Source organism: Anabrus simplex, chromosome 6, assembly GCF_040414725.1.
Source record: "Anabrus simplex isolate iqAnaSimp1 chromosome 6, ASM4041472v1, whole genome shotgun sequence".
Classification (NCBI taxonomy): Eukaryota; Metazoa; Arthropoda; class Insecta; order Orthoptera; family Tettigoniidae; genus Anabrus; species Anabrus simplex.
Genome location: NC_090270.1, coordinates 165,309,300 through 165,329,967, shown reverse-complemented (window position 1 = coordinate 165,329,967; position 20,668 = coordinate 165,309,300). Strand labels below are relative to the sequence as shown.

General features: G+C 38.2%; 1 protein-coding gene across 1 annotated transcript in view; it reads left to right on the top strand.

Annotated features, from left to right (window-relative positions):
* Positions 1 to 20,668, top strand: part of LOC136875915 (fibrous sheath CABYR-binding protein) — a 381,453-nt gene that overhangs the window by 288,663 nt on the left and 72,122 nt on the right. The window lies entirely within an intron of this gene.

Sequence of the window (20,668 nt, the reverse complement as noted above, 5' to 3'; positions counted from 1 at the left end):
CAATAACGCATGGATAGGAAGAAATTAACTTATGATTAAACCACCTTCAACACCATGAGAAACACAGCATAGGCATGGTCCAAACAAGAAACTCAGGAGGGTGCAGAATCCAAGATCACAAAACCAACCAACTCCACAAAATTGCTAAAGTAGGTACATTCCTCAAAGGCACATCCAATCCAATGAAAAAGGTTAAGACACACACCTTCAATTAGATTACCATCAAGGAAGATAAGGACCTCCGCAACATACACAACCGGATGTCCGCACAGGACCTCGGTTAAGTCCGGGATAGAAATAAGTGGCTAAACCAGCTAAACAGGTACCTCCTCCTATGCTACAGGAGACCAGGGCAATAAAATATAAATGGAAGATAATGAGGCAGGATGATGGGAAACGCTCGATAGAACAATGAAGAAGGAAGGAACGCAACCAAAAGATCCCATAATCCTTCAGCAGGGTGACCTCAGTACCGACTGGGAAATCTTAGGTATCCCATACTTACCTAGTAAGACTGCAGAATGGTAAGATGACCAGTACATTATATCAACCAATATAAAAGGATCTACTGAGGAAAAGGCCATAGGCTGGCAAGATTCTTTAGATGAACGTTAATTGACTGCAAAATATATAATGATGACGTCGGTCAAAGATAAAGCAGGAAAACATAAGGTGAAGAAACCAGAACCTACTAAGAATTGAGAAATATTTCCAACAAGGAAGATAGTCAGTGCGACGTAAAGCAACTAGCAAAAAGAAAAAGGGAAGGTTATTCAACTTGAGTTGTAGACCCTAACTAACAAATGGCCAAATCTACTGTAACACAGAGGTAAATTAAAGGCAATACACACCCTTACCAAAGTGCCATAACTACCTAACACCTGATACAATAACACCATAACAGTAATGACTAGCATGATACATGAGTTAACTCATAAGAGATTAAAGGATAGCCATCCTCAACATGTCTTCCAGCCATAATACCATCTCAAACCAACACTAAATTGAAATCACATCACAGAAATAAAGCATAAATCCAGGACAAAACCATACCATCTAGGTTCAAAGGAGATACACCCTTCAGATTAAGAGTCCCTTTATGCAGAACCAAACAACACTAACAACTAGTAGATAAGGTAAATCACACTTCACCCCATGGAGTCCACAATACTAAGGATGAAAACCAAACACTAATGTATTACCAAGGTTCAGGACCAAAATTCAACCACAATGCTCACAGTAGTGCACAAACCAAACTCCCAGACCACTATCAGCCAAATAGGTTGGGTTAATAAATACCATGTCCTACCCTTTACAAGGTAAGTAAGGTTAGAGTAAGTTAACACATAGAATAAAGCATCAGAAACTGTTGACAAAGATAACTGAGAAGAGAGCACAAGATCATTTAGCAGTAGGTAAGTACAAGACATGAGTAGTCTGAAAATGAAGCATGAATAAGACGTAGAGTCCATGTACTAGACAAACAGGTGACCATCTTCGACACTGACCAACCACACGATGCCATAACTCATAATCACCCAATAAATAAATGACACAGAACGCAGCTCGAATCACTACCAAGTGCCTTGCACACCCACACATACAATGAAAAGATGATAAAATGGAAAATCATTCATGCAGCCAACATACTCCATTCACCCCAGCACAGACACAATGTAGCTCAGCAATGATCAAGTCACGTCATCATAGATGGATCCAACACTAAATATTCCATGCAGAAACAGACAAGACATCATTCCGCTAACTTAAGTTACAACAACGAGTAGGCAGGAAACCAATCCAAAAGCACAATTAGAAAGATTAAATACTACAGTAAAATGGTAATTTAGCTGCACATCACTCAAGCACAAGGTTCAGATACACAATGATAATAATTTAAAGAAATAGTACAATTACACCCAGACAGATAATATTACACAAAATTCTTAGGATACAAGTTATCAGTCAGAATAATTATGCAAAAAGGTTCACTAATGACTGATCCACCAACACCTAACATAATGAAAAAACATTAATTTGCTCACCAACCTGCAGTATGCGTACTGGGTTTGGCTAAAAATACCAAGCCATTGCCAAAGTTCCATTCAACCAATTGGGGAATAGGATAACATTACCAATTAATCAACCTTAATTTGGGAAAGATGAACATGCCTAATTCGTTTAGCAACCAGATTGCTCACCAATGCAGATACTGGAGATAACAACTGTAATACAGTACAAAGGCCTTGATATCTAGGGGCAAGCTTTGCTGAAAACTTATTGATGGCCTTACTGATAGGGTAACACTTAACAAACACCAACTTTTAATTTACATGACTTTCTACATTTATCGTACTTATTCTTGACCTTCTCGTATGACGCAGATTTTTCTTGGCTTCATTCCAAATTTTTTGAATGCCATTAGGTTTAGACAATTCAGGTAGAAGATCTTCAATACACAGCACATTGGACATGGGAGAATATGGGGTATAACTGAACATGAGAGACACAGGTGTCTTTCCATGTGATTCATGAGTAGCCAAGTGGAATGCATGGGCCAGCCAGTATAGAAAAGAATCCCATTTGGATTGATTATCATAATGATACACAATCATTGTAGATTTTAGGTTTCTATTCATCCCCTCAATGTATGAAGTGTTCGGATAGTACGGAGTGGTAGTAACGTGGGAGATGCACAACTCGAACAGATACCTCTTGAATGAATTACTAGTAAAGGAACTAGCATTGTCAGAAACTAGAAACTTGGGAGGACCAAAGGATGCAAAAATAGAATTTAAACAGTTGATAGAAGTACGAGAGTTAGTAGATCTGTTGGGAAAGATCCAACAAAACCAAGAGAGTGCATCTATACACACAAAGATATGAGTGTTTCCCAGGGAAGATCTAGGGAGAGGGCCTACGTAATTGATGAATAGCCTTTCCATAGGACGAGAGGCTTGTGACGATGACAACAATCCAACACAGTTATTCAAGTTAGGCATACTAATGGCACAAGATTTACAAGACTTAATCATAGTTTTGATGTCGCTTTCCATCTTCCACATGAAGAACGGTCCGATTTTCTACCTAGTTTTGAAAGTACCCAAATGACCACCAATGGGAGAACAGTGGTAATACTTAAATATGACTGGTACAAGAACCTTAGGGTCAACAATTTTGAGATTATGGTCATTCCGACCCTTACAACAAAGAACACCCTTAGATAAAGAGTAAGGCTTAACATCAGTCCCATCGTTAATTGTGTCGATGATCGCTTTCAATTCTGGGTCAGATTTTTTATGATCCCCAAACTCGTGGTACAATAGAGGAAGGTCCAAAAGGATGGCACTAACACCAAGAGCATTAAATTCAAGTTTTTTGACATCGGGATTCACATCAGTACCATAATTTCCATCGACCATCCTACTCAAACTATCAGCAATGATATTTTCAGAACCTCTAATATGTCGAATATTGACACTAAAGGATGAAATACGAAGTGCCCATCTAGTTATTCTAGCGGTTCTTTTGGGCTGATTTAGCACCCAAGAAAGAGCTTGATTTTCAGTTTCTAAGTCAAAGTTTATGTGTTCAATGAAGGGCCTAAACTTCTCAAGGGCAAACAATACAGTGAGACATTCCAGTTTATAAATAGAGTATTTGCTTTCCAGATTGGTAATAATTTGAGATATATATATATGCTACAGATCTAAGCCCACTTCATATTCTTGCAAGAGGACACCGGCCTGAGGCATCAGTTTGTATGATGAAGGGCTTATTAAAATCTGGGATCGCCAACACCGGGGCATTGGTTAGAGCAACATTCAGTGAATCAAAGGCTAGCTTTTGGGCACTATCTCAGGTGAACTTTACATCTTTCCATCTAAGATAATTCAAAGGAGCAACAATTTCGTCAAAGTTGGGGATGAATTTCCTGAAAAAGTTCACCATACCAATGAAACGGGCACCTTTAACATCCCTAGGGGGTTGAAAATTTCTGATGGCCTGAATCCTAGAATGGTCTACTGAGACGCCATCTGATGAAACCACATGCCCGAGAAATGACATGTTAGATTTAGTAAATGCAACTGGATAGTTTCACGGTAAGTCCAGCTTTCTTCAGGCATTGTAAAACTTCCCTAACGTGCTCCATGTGTTGCTTGAAGGTGTTAGAAAAGATTACCAGATCATCCAAACAGTTGAACACAAACTTGAACTTTATGTCAGAGAGGATAGAATTCAGTAGTCTCGTAAGGATGGCAGCACCACATGAAAAGCTAGACGCAACCTCAAGAATTTGTATAGATTCCATTCGGTGATAAAGGCTGTAAGGGGAATAGATCTTTTAGACAAAGGTACCTGGTAGTGTGCCTGATTCAAGTCAAGTACAGTGAAGAATTTTGCCCCAGAAAACCAGCCAAAACTAATGTGCAAGTCTGACAACAGGATAGATTGAAGTACTATCTTACTATTCAAGGAAAGTGCGACCAGTGTCCAGTATTCGGGAGATAGTAGGTTCGAACCCCACTGTCGGCAGCCCTGAAAATGGTTTTCCATGGTTTCCCATTTTCACACCAGGCAAATGCTGGGGCTATATCTTAATTAAGGCCACGGTCGCTTCCTTCCAACTCCTAGCCCTTTCCTGTCCCATCATCGCCATAAGACCTATCTGTGTCAGTGCGACGTAAAGCAACTAGCAAAAAAAAAAAACTATTCAAGGCACGATTGTCAATAACAGCTCTGAAATCGCTAGAGGGCTTAGGTACCAGGAATACTGGGGAAGCATTTGTGGTGGTGAAAGACGATACGGGGAGATCTGACTGATTGATTGTCCAATAACTCTATTTTTTATTCCAAAATGTCGGTCAAACCTAACTTGTTGGTGAAAACTTCCAGAAATTCTTTACAAGGAGCATGGACTTGATTAGCTTCCACATTCCCTAAGTGACTTAGATCAAGTCTGTCGATGTCGCTATCTTCATCAGAGGGAGGGTAACCAATACAAGAAACAATAGGGACTTTCAACGGAACATCTATTAAACCAAATTTAAAGTTAGGTGAGAATTTGAAAAAGAAATTTCTACTTTGCAGGTCTAAAACTAGTCCAGCCCTAGACAGAAAATAGGTACCAAGGATTAAATTGCAGGAAAGGTTGGGTGTTACTAGGCACTTGATCTTCCAGGTAAAATTACCTATCCTTAATTTAAAATTCACCAAACCCAAGATTTTCAAGAATTGGCAATTGGCAGAAACACACTTGATGTTGGTGTATTCCAACTCAGGCAATCTACATGAAGATTTCATTTGGTAATTCCATGCAGAATTAATCAAACACACCACACTTCCAGTATCAAGTAAGGCATTTATGGATTCATTATTAATTCCAAGAAGAGCACAAGTATCTTGGGAGGCGACATGAGCAAAAATATTATTGCATTGGTAGGGACAGATAGTCTTTTCAGGATCAAAATTTTCAAGATGAGAATGGTTACACTCCATTTTGTTAGCCTCTAGTCATTGACCACTATTTTGAACCAACAAGGGGCAATTTTTCTTACGGTGTTGCTTAGAGGCACAGGTATAACAACCGCTAGAATTACGCGTGACAGCAGGGCAAGTGTTCCTCAAATAATTTTTGGACCCACAGTTAAAATATTTATGGCCATTTACATCTTTATAGGTTGGAGAAGCAACAGGAAACACAGGTTTAACAGGAGGGGGAATGTTGACAGGTCTAGAGGCATTCCCATGTTTAACATCTTCAGCAAATGAACACACCTCTTCCAGTTCCTGAAAATTGGTCGGACATCGAGTCAAAGAAAGATAGGAGCGGTATGAAGGAGATATACCCTTCAAGATCCTTGCCACCATTTCCTCTTCAGGAACAGAAATTTTAAATACTTCACAATAAAACCTCAAGTCCAGAACATAATTAAGCAAATTCTCATGCAGAAACTGTGTTCTAAAGCAGTGCTGCGGGATTAAGCTCTGGAGAGCGAGAGAGGGAATGAATTTTGCCAGCACCAGTTCATGGAAAGCATTGATCGACGGGTTTCGTGATATCGCTTCAGAAATATCTTTTTTCAAGATCCGTTCACAACGAGGGAAGAGGGCACAAAAAATACCCAAATCATCAACTGAATAAACATTAGCAGTATCAGTTAACTCAATGAGAAATCGAAGGGACCTAATACTCTCTTCGATAGAACTGACCGAAAAGTTACTTATTCCACGAAAAACTTCTTTCAAACAGTTAGGAGAGGAAGCAGAATTTAATCTGGATAACAAGATTTCTATAATTGGGGTTGTTGCGCAGCATGTACCTTGGTTATGAGCAGAGGACAAAATATGGCTTGAGGGAAGATTAGAAGTAGGCACAGCGGGATTGTTTTTCAGAAATCGACAGGTTTTCGATATCCCTGCTGGCTAACAAAATATCCAGATCAGCAGAAATACCCAAAACAACAGTTAACAATCTGACACATTCCGATACAAGATCCGCATCAAGCTTGATTGCAAGTAGGTCCTGAATACGCCCCAAGTAGTGGCTCGCTCTGGCCCGCAGTCGGTTTATCTGAGCTTTCAATGGAGGCTTTTCTGAAATTTCCACCCTAATAATGTTGATTACTTCTAAGGCATCACGAATTACATTTAAGTACTCACCAGCTTTGTTCCTGTCTATTAATGAGAGATTAATTGGGACCTGAGCATTCGCTGTCAATAAGGCAGCACATTCCCCAACTGTTCTGGCTGGTTTGAATCCTTGAACGGTTAGTTATTGACATGAAACAAAAATCCAAACAAATTACACAAGATACCTGCACCTCGTTTCACAAATATCTCTTACATTTAGTGTTTTTTTAATTCCCATTCATCTTTCAATCAATTCAATACTGCACCGCAAACAGAACAAGGGAGAAAGGGAGACTGCACTCAGAAGGAACAACTTACATGAAGCACAGAGCGAAAGTGAGAAAACAACCTCCACGATGCTACAACTCACAACGCCATCTGCAGTGCAAACCCATAACCCCACGGAAGGTGAGCATTAACCTTTCAGACCCAATGGAAACCCACAGGGTATGTTGATAGTATGCTAGCCCCAGAAAGGAGTTAAAGCTAGCACGAGTGAGGTACCCAAGAAAGCAAGGGAAATGTACCAACAACACATCACAACAATACAATGAGAGAAAAACCAAACACTTACCTTAGGGAACACTTGCAAGAGGCTCAAAGGCCGCAGTCAAATAAAAAAAAAACAAAAAAAACAAAACAGTGACAGTGCTGAGTCGATTCCAAGAAATGAAAACCTACACCCTTTAGGTAATACAAAGTAACTTTAATTCATAAACCAGAAGTTGATAATAACAACTCAAAACCAAAAAAATGAAAAAGAAATAACTAGGTTGTCCTCTGACGAATAAAGGAATGTACTTACTAAGATTCAAAATCCTAATTAAAACTTACAAATGTGACCGGTCACCTAGATTGAAATGCTTTAAATAAAAACCTTACTTTTAACTAGCAATAATTACAAGATAGTTCGTCCGGTGAAAGTAATTCTCCATTGAGTTCCTTTAGACTTTGTGTGACTTAGAGCTAATTTTCCACCAAGGGGTCAATGCAATTATGCTAAATTAATTAGCAGACAAGAAAACAAAAATGCCCCAAAATAACACTGAAGATTAATAGGTGGTGAAAAGAAAAATATTAGAACACATAATGGTCAGTACACACTGAAATCAGATTAAAAATTCACCTTCACAACAATCACATAAAGAACGTTTTGCTAGAGAAACCACAACAAAACACAACGTATCCACAAAAATAAAATGGAAACAGATCCAGCACAAAATTAAATGGGCAATAAATTAAACAGAAAAATAATACAGATGAACCAGCATTAGAACACGACATGAAATAAAAAACTTAGAAAAGAGGGGAGATTAAGAGAGGACCTTGCGTGGACCTCCTCGGTTCACAAGCTAATCATTATATTCAGTTTACACATTAGGCTAGATAATAATAATAATAAAAAATTTACAATTAAAATTCTGAAGACTCATCGACACAATGCATTTTTGTCAAATCAATATATAATTTAGTTAATTGAACCCTCAAAGGTAGTAGACAAACAGTCATTTATACCAACACAAATATCATTATTGTTACTATAGTCGAGACTTAATGTTGTTTAAAGTTGAATTTTGACTCGTACAAAACAAATAATCCATTTTTCCTTCTTTTTAAAACACATTCTTGAAGCTTAATTCCTTGGTAGAGATACCAATTTCCCACAGATATAAAGGGATTTGATACACTGACAGTTTCTAAGGGTTACCAGGGAAGCCACACAGCCCACAAGAATGCTTGTTTTCCACACGATGAAAATTGAAGTGAATGAAGGTAATTCACCAGTAGTAAAGAAAAAAATAAAAGGAGGACAACGTCACAATCTTAATGGGCCACAATGCCCGTGAAAGGTGATTTTCAGCCTGGGTCTGTGTGACGGACCCAAGCTGTTGCGCTGCAAAGCCACACATGACATCTGTCCTCCATTCCTGCTTAACTCTAAGTCAGTGGCTTCACCAAGCGAACTAGGGAGCATACCCCAGGCGGCATACAAGCTGTGCGTTGTTTGGCTGAGACAGTAGAAGTGAACAGCCACCAGAAATTCGAGTACTAGTTGCTAGGGCGCAGCACCATCCAGACGCGGCACCTCCATGCACACAGAGTCGATGCAAACATGGCAAGATAGACCACTTTAAATGGAATAAAGGTAGAGTTATTTGCAAGAAGCCGAGAGATACCAATTTCAAGGTTTACACATTAGTCCAAAAGGTTTAGGTAAGAGAATTGGCAAACATTACTGCTGCCACACTGCTTCTGAGTTTCATATTGTTTGTAGCATGACACTGTGACTGAAGACTCACAAAACCCATAGTTGATGTTACCTCTCTTATTATCTGTTCTATCTTAAGGAGTAAAATGGCACATTTGTTCTTTCTGTTAACCCACTTACAAGTGACATGCACCAAGTGTCTCATGGGACTTGGCCTAAAATTCCAAGTTTTTGTAAACATCTTCGTTATTATCCATAGTACAATAAATACTTCGTCGGCCGCTACTTGTTTCCAAGAATACACTTTTCTCCTGCAATTCTTCTTAAAGTCTGTTGGCTCTGTGGAGATGTCACTTATGACTGATCAAGCCAATCTTCACATGAAACATGCAATCACACAGGACACATCTAAAGGTGGGTGGAGGATGTGGTTGGATCTAATGTAGTTTCTGCCTTTTATAAGTTGTCTGCAATAAGCCTGCTCAAACAGTGTGACACCTTCTGCAGTAGCTTTGTGTCAAAGAACATTGTTTTGTGTAGTTGTTGCCCAGGTATTAGCATTTATGTTGGTGCTATTCATAGTCTTGTTAAGCTGGTCTTTATAACATTTCAAAGGAGCACCTTGAGGCCTTTTACCATGACCAATCCCACTGTAAAGAAGTTATTTAGGCAGTCTGCTATTATTCATATGCTGGATGTGTCCAACCCATCTAAGCCAATGAGTGATGATGAAGGCTTCTCTGCTGTTCATATACATACACCTTGTCAAGAACTGCCACATTGCTTTGTAGTCATCCCATTTAAGATTCATGATGGATCTAAGTTTCTGCTGATGGAAGCATTCCAAGCATTCCAGCTTCTTTATGTTACGACTGTAAAGTGTCTAGGTTTCACATCCATACAGTAATGTTGTTTTAACTACAGCTTGGTACAGCATTAGTTTGGTATATATTTTGAGATACTTTTTCAAGAAACCTCAGTGGGAGAGGCGGCTGTAAGCTGCATGGGCAAAGCGTATTCTATTTTCCCACTTTTGAGTTACAGCATGTAATTAGAATACTACCAAGGTAGATGAATTGGTCTTCCTGTCCAAGAGGTGTTCCTGCTATGGTGATATTCAGTTCAGGGACGGTACCACCTGTTATCTACCGTGCAAGTACTTAGTCTTATGGGTGATGATGATTGGGCCAAATCATTCATAAGCTTCCTTAAAACAGTTGCTGGATGTTTGAAGCTCCTCTGGTTTATATTCAAGTGTTGCATTGTTATCAGCATATTGAAGCTCCATTATGTGAGTATTATGAGTCAGTCTCTGAGAAGAGAGCCTGGTTTGGTTGAACAGTCCACCATCATACCAAAACTTAATTTCCATACCTACATGGTCGATGGCAGAAGTCTCGAAGCATTTCTGCCAAATACAAGGCAAAAAATGTGAGGGCAAGCACGCAGCCTTGCTTAAGCCCATTTGTGATAGGAAATTTTTCTGTAAGCTCAGTCACGTAAGGAACGCGTCCAAAGATTCCATCATGAAGAGCCTGAATTAAGCCTACAAAATGGTCAGGACCACCAAAGCGCTGTAATACCATCCGCAGAACTTTTCTAGGAACAGAATCAAAGGCCTTTTCCAAATCATAAAATACTAAAAGAAGCAGGATTTTTTGTTCTCTGCATATCTCTTGGATTTATCTAGTGCAAAAGATCATGTCAAATACATATATGGCATAAACGAATGGAAATAACATATTCTAAAACAATTGTTATATACAGTCTTTTGATAGACCTAATGTTAATGAAGATATTTGAGAATAATCGTCCTATAAACCCTAACTCCATGTGATGACCTTGACTTCACATACACCTGATAATACAAAGCTGAATAAGTAGATTCCAAATAAATAGTTCAGTTGAATTATATCCAGCAGTTTACCGTTTTAGGAACACAAACAGATAGACATAGAGAAAAGTCCTCGTATGAAACAAATAATTATAAGAAATTTTATATGTGTAGATGATGATGATGATTCAGGAGATAATGGGTTTGAACCCCTCTGTCGGCAGCCCTGAAGATGGTTTTCTATGGTTGCCCATTTTCACACCAGGCAGATGCTTGAGCTATACCTTAGTTAAGACCACGGCCACTTTCTTCCCACTCCTAGCCCATCATTGGTGTAATACCTATTTGTGTTGTAAAGCAAATTTAAAAAAAATGATGAAAATTATAAAATAATAATCATCCAGGTATTCTCATGTTTGCTCATTGTTCAGTTAAGTTAGGCAGATCCTGGGCAAAATGTTATGGATCTTCTTATTTTCTCCCATGATGGATCCTTTAAATCTATTCATTACTTTCATCAAAGTCCTGCAGGTTTCTAAAATCACTATCTTCTGCAGTTTAACATAGGTGTTCTACCATAGGTTTAGGTGAAGAAATGAATAATGTGTCTGGTAGGGAAGTTATCGTTTTTCTCGCACAACTGTGTTAATGACAGTATATCTCTGATTAGCAGATGCCTTTCCTAGTTCATTCTTCTTGATAAACATAGTTCATAAAACTGTTGCCCCGTACAAATGTGGATTCTCTAGTGAAACATATGCAAACATGCTGGTTCCAAAATAAGTTTTATATTAATTCCAAAAGTAGTACACTCTATATTGTTGAAATTCGGAAAGCAGTGTTAAAAGTGTGGGACTCTATAATTTCTTGACAACACCACAGTTTCCTTACTGTTTGACCAAGTTGTAATTTGTTTAGTATTGTTTCAGTGTCTGTGTGTTCCTTTTGTAGTTTGGTTAAGAACTAATAAGGACTTAGATGATGGCATCCCACAACAATTTGTACATGATTATACTACCCCTCGGAAAGTCACTGAAGTAGTGACTTGTATTGGTTCTATCATTCTACTGGATATTGAAGAGGAATTGCTTGTTGGTGTCTACTTGTTCTTCTATGTGAGAAATTTCAAAATAATCACTTACTGGAAGGAATTCCTGTTGATCACATCAGGAAAACCTTTTAAATTCTTCAACAACTTTTGATTGGAGCACTAAAGCTAAATAACACATCATTTCTCTTCATATTTTATTGTTACCAAGTTTTACTGTCCTTCAGAGTAGTCAGCAGCATTGTGTCCAACCCATTGCCAGTGATGTGGAAGTCGTAGGATACCTTTAGAAGTGCCTGTTGTGTTAATAGTTTGAATGGAGTGGTCTACTGTCTGGAAAAACTCGGAAACAGTTCTGAAGCGAATGCTATGAAGTTGTTCCTTCATCAAGTCAAGGTCACAAGGGCCTAAGTCTGGAGAGTATGGTGGATTGTACAGCAATCACCAGGGATGGTGAAGACATTGCCAAAGTACACTGTTACTGATACTTAGGATCAAGAATTCATGCTGATGATTGATTCCCTGCAGGAAGAATTATGGAATAAGTGTAGCACATGGTCAAAGGGACTGATCTCATAGGCATACTCTGGAGTAATAAAATACCAAGAAGTATTTAGTCTAAGGGCTATCACACTTTTGCGAACCAGTAGTACTGTACGTGAGCAAGTACTGGCCTTTTACAAAGGGATTGGTGAGGTGAGTACATGCAATTGAAGTGAATGTGCTGAGATAGCCTTTGGGAATCTTCCCACTGATTAAAATATGAAACAAAAACAAAGAGATAATGGGAGTGGGTCCTATTAAAGAAAAGGTACTAGAGCTGATACATCACTGGTATGAGTATATTAAAGGAATCCGAACAATGTATGTTGCAGCTGTGGCTTCCTATATTGAATTAAAAGGATAAAGATCTAGTGCAAAGTGAAAGTAGATGCACTTCCATAAATATAAACTACTATGCATTTTCTTTAGTTTCTACAGTTTCCTCACATTACTGCAATATGGAAGCAGTAGTTTATTATGCATTTCACAAAATCAAAATGTTTGTAAATTCTCCATTTCTCTTATGAACATGAAAAAAAAAGTTTCTTATATTGGAGACCCACTGTTAGGTAATTGTTTGTCAAAAATGATGAGAAAGCGGTATGAATGGAATTAGACATATAGAAATTAGTTCTTATAAGTACAAATTTGTATATATAAGGGTTATTTTTCAACCAAGGTCCAATCGGCTGTACCTTTGTAAAGTTGGCGTGCCTGTCAAAATGTACATGCCCGCTGTCTCCTGGCATATCTTGGGCAATGAGTCGACACCAGTTGTAGTTGTAACATCATTGCATATGGTTCGGTGTGGGCAGTTGAAATGTTCAGATAATTGAGTATCCCGCTGAGTGTGAATGTGATTTGATTTTTTTGAGTAAGGAGTGTGTCAGCTGCAGACATTCATTGCCAAATTTGTGAGGCATGGCCCAAATGCAGTGAGTGACAGCTAGGTGCATAAATGGGTGAGATTGTTCAAGGATTGGTGGGACAGTGTCCATGATGAACCGCGATTGGGCCGACCTTCTGTAATCTCAGATGATTTGGTGTGCGCAATAGACATAAAAATCCATGAAGACTGACATTTCACAATTTACACTTTATCACGGCAATTTCCGCAAGTTTCAAGGTCAGGGCTATACAAAATTGTTTCTGAAACCTTGCAGTTCAGAAAATGTGCACATGATGGTTTGTCAAACTGCTTACTGAGGAACACAAAACCAGGAGAATGGCTTGTGCTTTGACCTTTTTTTGTTCTGATACATTGAGGAAGGAGATCAAAGTTTGGATCACATTGTCACAAGGGGGTGAAACATGGGTTTCACATTTGACTCCCAAATCGAAGCAGCAGTCAACGGAATGGTGACACATGTCATCTTCAGTCAAAGTGAAAGCCAAACAGACGATGTCAATGCACAAGATTATGACCACTGTGTTTTGGAAGAGACATGATTCCTGTTAGTTGACTTTATGCCACGACGGACAACAGTAAACTCAGCTGCATACTGCACAACCTTGAAAAATCTTGTGCTGTACACAATAAGTGAAGTGGCCTATTGTCATCTGGATTTTTATTGCTGCATGACAATACGCGACCTCATTCGTCTGCTCAAACTCAAGAATTACAGTAATCCATTCTTTTAGATGGGAGCAATTAGACCACGCACTGTACAGCCCGTACCTTGTGCCGAGCAGTTATCATCTGTTTCGTTACTTGAAGCAGTTCCTTGCCTGTCAACGGTTTGACACCAACAAAGAAGTGAAAACAGCAGTTGAAGATTGGCTTCAGTCACAGGCGGCAGAGTTCTACGATGAGGGAATACAAACCTTGGTGGAACGCTATGATAAACATGTTTAAACAAACATGGTAACTACGTAGAAAAATAGCGTAATGTGTAAAGAGAACATAATAAAAAGGTTTTGGCAATATCATTATTACTTTTGTTTCTATTGAGGAATGGACCTTAGTTAAAAAATATGAATGACCTGCATAAGCAGAATCATTTCTGGAAGACGATGACTTAAAAATAGCCTTCGTAGTTTCATATTGGTACGGAAATTCAGAAGCAAATACTCCCTACGAAGGATGCCTTCATGGTCTTGGGAAACATCTGAAGTCCAAATTGGTAACAAGGAGAAATAAGCTAATACTTTATAAAGTTCTAGTGAGACCAGTGCTGTTGTGCCCTTCTGATTTTTGGGTATTGTCAAAATTTGATGAAAGACATCTTGGCATGTTTGAAAGGAAAGTTTGAAGGGGATAGGCACATTTATTGGTCAGTTGAACAAGAGGAGAGATGATACAACTTTGAACTTAATGTGTTTTATCACCCAGTCTCTATTTATCTGCTTTATTCTTTGTGAAAGGATTACTCATCATATTCACCAGCATTTGCTTCCATTTACCATTCCATACATATCCCTCCCAGCAACATTGTATCCTCCCTGGAAGCTCTTGCAAAATTAACTTAGTTATCTTCCTCCATCATGCCAGATCTGCCATCCACACAGTGATTCAACTTGATGTGTGCTATACCAGTATATTCTTTTGTATTGGTCTGCCTTGTCAATACTGTAGTATAAACTCACATTTATTATTTACATGTTTCTGTACCTGTTTTACAACATCCTGCTTATCAGTCTGTTCCCTTTGGCCTATGCAGCATGTCCACCTCGTGATGTATAACAGCTGCTTCACATGAATGTAAGCGTTTGTTCACTTTATACCTGTGTTTTATAACGTAAAGTTTCAGTAGGGTTATCATCATTTTATTTCCATTACTCCTTTTTGTAGATATTGAAGGAACACACACAACCTGGCAGACAAATCCTTTGTAGTTAAATCTTTGGCAGTTAAAATTTTAAAGGATATGCCTTGTCACTACAGATGTACACATTTTAGACGATTATCATTGGAATGCTCCATTCAACAATGATTTGACGCTCTGAAGGGGCAGTGAAAATCACATCAAGAGACGTATGCATCATCTATTTTAACATGTTATTTTATGCACAAACGGACTTACTTGAAATATTCTGGTAGAGTATTAATATTATGACAGCTGTTTAAGGACAAGCATGAATGTAAAGCTTAGGAACTCCAACCTTTGTTTTTAATTTATTTTAAGTAGAAGTAACAATTTTACAGTGAAGGGTTTTAGACATGCTAAGTGAATTTTATACTTCTGGCTGTTGAAGGGACAAGTACAAAAGAATATATTTGTAGCAGTCAATATGGACCAATTAGATCAAATATGGTCAAAATCATAGGTTCCGCTATATCGATACTGCGAAAGCCTTTGATACCATGGATCACATGCTTCTCTCATACAAACTTTCTCAATGTTTTAACATGCATGGGAGACACTTAGCTTTAATTTAGATCTTTCTTAGTGAAGGAGTACAGTACGTGGTCCTTGATGGATGTAGTTCTTCTTCTGCCACCACACTCTCAGGTGTCCTGCAGGGCATTGTCCTAGGTCCACTTGTTTTTGCTCTGTTTATTGATGACCTTATCGATACTATTTCTCACAATTTATGTGAAATCTTCTAGCAGATTCAATCTACTTGCAAAATGCACATGATTCACTGTCACATTGATGCACTACATGGCATATAATTATCCCTCCAAGTTTGAAACTATTTCATTCACTCAAATCAAATCACATCACATCGCATCGCATTACATTCTCTTTATTTACAAATGAGGTGTCTACCTCGGTGGCAAATGGTACACTAAAATACATTATTGTCAAGCACTAAATTTTAAATTAACAGGAGACGAAGAAAATTTTCCTAGAATACAATATTATACAATTTACGCTAATAATTTTTCCTATTAAACACACACATCATCCTTAATAAATTTATATTGTTTACAAAATTCTACTTATAATATCTTACAAACATAGTCAACTCATATACAGTACGGTATGTGAAATTACTTCTAATAATACTATACAACTGGTATAAGATTAAAATTAACATTGAATTTATTTACATATTTATATTTTACCCATTTTGGAACCTAAGTAGCATAACGACCTGGTGCGTCTTAACCAGAGCCCCTTTTGCCACCACTTTTCAGAGTTCCTGAAGGGCCTTCACAACTACCGTAGCGGTCCCAGGGCCCTCGAAGTCCCCACTGTACTTCACCCCTACAGGCAGTCCCCTACTTGGGCTGTCCAAACTCCTTAGACCAGGGGATGGAATTAATTTAATCACACACATTTTTTATTTACAATATCCTGCACTGGTCGAATGCCCTCTAACATTTAATTTATTATCTCTGTTGTTGTTTATTCTCTTCTTGAATATCTGTACAGATTTTGGAAAAGGATCAAACACTACCCCTGGTAAACTGTTCCGCTCCTTCACACCCTTCCCAGTGAAAGAAAATTTACCCCAATCGCTTCTGCTAAAATTCCTTCTAATTTTGTACTTGTGGTCAGTTCTACCAATATAATTATTTTCCAACTGAAGCCTCTCACGGATATCTCTCCATGCTTCTTCTCCTGTATAGGCTCTATATAATCCTATAAGTCTAGTTTTCTCCCTTCTCTTACTTAAAGTTTCCCGCCCAAGTTCCTTTAACATTTCTGATACACTACTCTTTCTCCTGAAATCCCCTGTTACAAACCTTGCTGCTTTCCTCTGCACACCATCTAGTTCTTTTATTAGGTATTCTTGGTGAGGATCCCAAACACTGTTTGCATATTCCAATAATGGACGAACCATACTTAAGTAACTTTTTTCTTTTAATTCTTTGTTGCATCCTTTAAGTAGCCTCATTATGACATGTAATGATCTGTATGCTTTCCCAACAATGTCATCAACATGACCCTTCCAGTGCAAATTACTTTCAAATCTCACACCTAAGTATTTGCACTTGCCATCTTTTGGGATAACTACCTCATCCAAAGTATATTCAAAATTCAGTTTTAAAGCTCCTGTTTGTAAATGTTGTAACAGTTGATTTGCCTCCATTAATCTTCATATTATTTTCTTCAACCCATTGTTGGATACTCTGAAGGTCCCTTTGTAATTCTGAACAATCCTCCATGTTATTTATTTCCCTGTAAACAATTATGTCATCTGCATACAATCTTATTTTTGATGTTATATTGTTCCCTAAATCATTTGCGTATATTAAGAAAAGTAACGGACCGATTATACTACCCTGTGGAATTCCCTTCCAAACTTTCTCTTCCTGTGATATATTATTTTCTACTTTGACTTTCTGAACCCTTGAATTTAGAAATGTTCTTATCCAATGTATAACCCTTACGTCCAATCCTATTCCCTCCAATTTCTTTAATAATATTCCATGTTCCACTCTATCAAAGGCTTTGGAAAGATCTGTGGCTATGCAATCTAACTGGCCTCCTGAATCTAACTGATCTGATATGTCCTGCTGAAATCCCACCAGTTGTGCCTCGCAAGAAAATTTCTTTCTAAATCCATACTGGCTCCTCATGAACCAATTTTTATCATCACATATCCCTCTGATGTACTTTGCTATTAAACTCTCCAGTATTTTACAAACTATACTGGTCAGGCTGATTAGTCTGTAGTTCTCTGGTTTCCTTTTATCACCCTTTCCTCTATAAATTGGTATTATTATAGATTCCTTCCGTTCCTTTGGTATTACACTATTATTTATGACATAGTCAAAGAGAAATTTTAAATAAGGCACTATATACCACCCCATTGTCTTTAATACCTCCCCAGTAATTTGATCACTTCCTGCTGCTTTTCCTTGCTAAAGCAGTTGGATTTCTCTGAAAATATCTTCGTTTGTGAATGAGAAGCTTCTTTTATCCCTGTGTGTCTCTCCCTCTATATCTTCTGTTACGGTTTCCAAGTCCTGACAATCTTCTACTGAATCTCTGAATTCCCTACTAAAGAGGTTTGCTTTCTCAGTATCTGTTAAATAGTGTTCACCCCCTTCTCCCACCATTGTAGGAATTTGGATTCCTTTTCCTTTTTGATTCCTAATATATGAATACAGCTTTTTCCATTTCCCTTTGTGGTCATTACCCTCTTGAAGAATGCCACTCTTTGTAAATACCCTGTATTTTATATCATATGCTGAAACAACCAGTTTCAATTGTGGATAATAAAAATAAAAAAACTTGGGAGTGCATTTTTATTTGTTTCCCAACACAAACAGGGTCATCTCACATGCTATGTCACTCCTCTGTTTACTCATCCGGTTTTCTAACATCACAGATATAAATACCCTGAGAGCATTCTGTGTTTCCTGTATCTTACTGCTTGGCAAATATGCCTATCCAGTCTGGTCCTTCTTCTTCTTCTTCTTCTTCTTCTTCTTCTTCTTCTTCTTCTTCTTCTTCAAATCTCAGCCACCTTGACCAGGTACAGTCTTTCTTCTGTGCAACCGTCAGAGCCAGGGTCCCTGTCATTAACAACTTGAGCACTAACCAAGTGCGTGGAAAATTAAACCTCATAACTCTTTATGCTCAGAGAAAAGAAGCCAACCTACTGTAAAGCTACTGTACAAAGCAGCTAATGGTATATTTAGGCCACCACATCAGCTTTATGAGGGATGGTGGTCTGTTTTATCGTGTGTAATGATGTCTTTTGTGCTAGTGTATTTGTGTCAATTGCACTTTTATCCTATTGACTTCATTTTAGTTTGTGTTGTACATTTTAATGTGTTATTTTAACCTCTAATGTAAATGATGTATATACATTTGTACTACCAGGCAATGCCTTATTCCTTTGTCTCTTATATTTATAAGAATATAAGGCATTGCAAATTAGATCCACTGATTGTTTTAATCTCATACTCATTTTTCTTCATCACAATTTTTTTTTAACTCTAGTCAGTGGATATGTTTTAAAATTTTACTTTCTTATCTCATGCCGTTCATCTTGTTGCATTAGGGGCCATTGACCTTCGATGTTAGGCCCCTTAAAACAACAAGCATCATCATCATCATCATCATCATCATCATCATCATCATCATCATCATCATCATCATCATATTTAGGCCACCTGAATTCTTTCTCTCTTCACTTCCCATACTACCAGAATGAAGACCCTCTTCCATATTTCCTACTCCCACCTTTTTTCTTACCCAGCAAGAACCTAGAGATCATCTTATTTCATCCTTCCTTCTGTCATTATATTTTTCACTTAACTTAGCTTTAGTTTTTCCTTCTGGTTCTTTCCTGTGTCTTCTCTTGTATTTAAGTGGATTTTCCTTTATGTCAGTGTGTATGTAACTATGTAAAATATAAGGTTTTATTTTTGTATCCTTTGTAAATGTTTGTATATATTTTATTTTAGATGATTAACTATTGTACATATTATGAATTTTTATAATTCGACACTATGATGTTGCTGATCTTAAATTAATTACGGTAATTATGAACCGGACATTGTTAGAGAAATAAAAGTCAGAAAGGTAAAATATGTTGAGCACGTACTGTATATGAAGTAACAGATTGGTCGAGAAGATCATCACTGGAGGAGCTTTGCTAGGTGACTTTTGAAGAAGGCCAGGGCTCTCAAGGAGCTGTCAAGCTAATGGTGGTGGTGGTGGTGGTGGTGGTGGTGATCTTTTAAAGAACAATTGTATGGTTATTGCTAGCCTGGTGCAGCCTATTCTAGGCAGACCCTCCGATGATGTCTGCTGTGTATAGGAAACTGCATGTTAATGGTGTAGAGGATGTGATTGTGTGTGGTGTGTGAGTTGCAGGAATGTTGAAGACAACATAAACACCCAGTTCCTGAGCCAAGGGGCTTAACTGTCAACTGTTAAAATCCCTCAACCCAAAGGAGAATCAAACCCAGGGTCCCGAAGACCGAAGGCCAGGTTGCTGACCATTCAGCCATGAAGCCGGACATGATGATTATAATTTTCTGTGGCTATTTCTAGCCGGGTGCAGTCCTTGTAAGACAGACCCTCTGATGAGGGTGGGCGCCATCTGCCATGTGTAGGTAACTGCGTGTTATTGTGGTGGAGGATAGTGTTATGTGTGGTGTGTGAGTTGCAGGGATGTTGGGTATAGCACAAACACAGAGTCGCCAAGCCAAGGGAATTAACCAGTTAAGGTTAAAATCTCCAACCCAGCTGAGAATCGAACCTGGGACCCTCTGGACCAAAGGTCATCTTGCTAACCATTTAACCATAGAGCCAGATGTGGGGAGGATGATGATGATGATGAGGAGGAGGAGAAGGAGGAGGAGGAGGAGTGAAAATACTTATTGTTCAGTTGTTGGTATTTCAGGATCACCTGCAATGTAGTTTCCATTACATTCAAGATGAACAGTTCCATAAGAATACTTTCATCCTAACTATGAATCAACTTGTATTCAGAATAGAATTTAAGTTAAAGACCTCAGTTTCTTCTTTTGTTTTGTAAATAAGTTGAT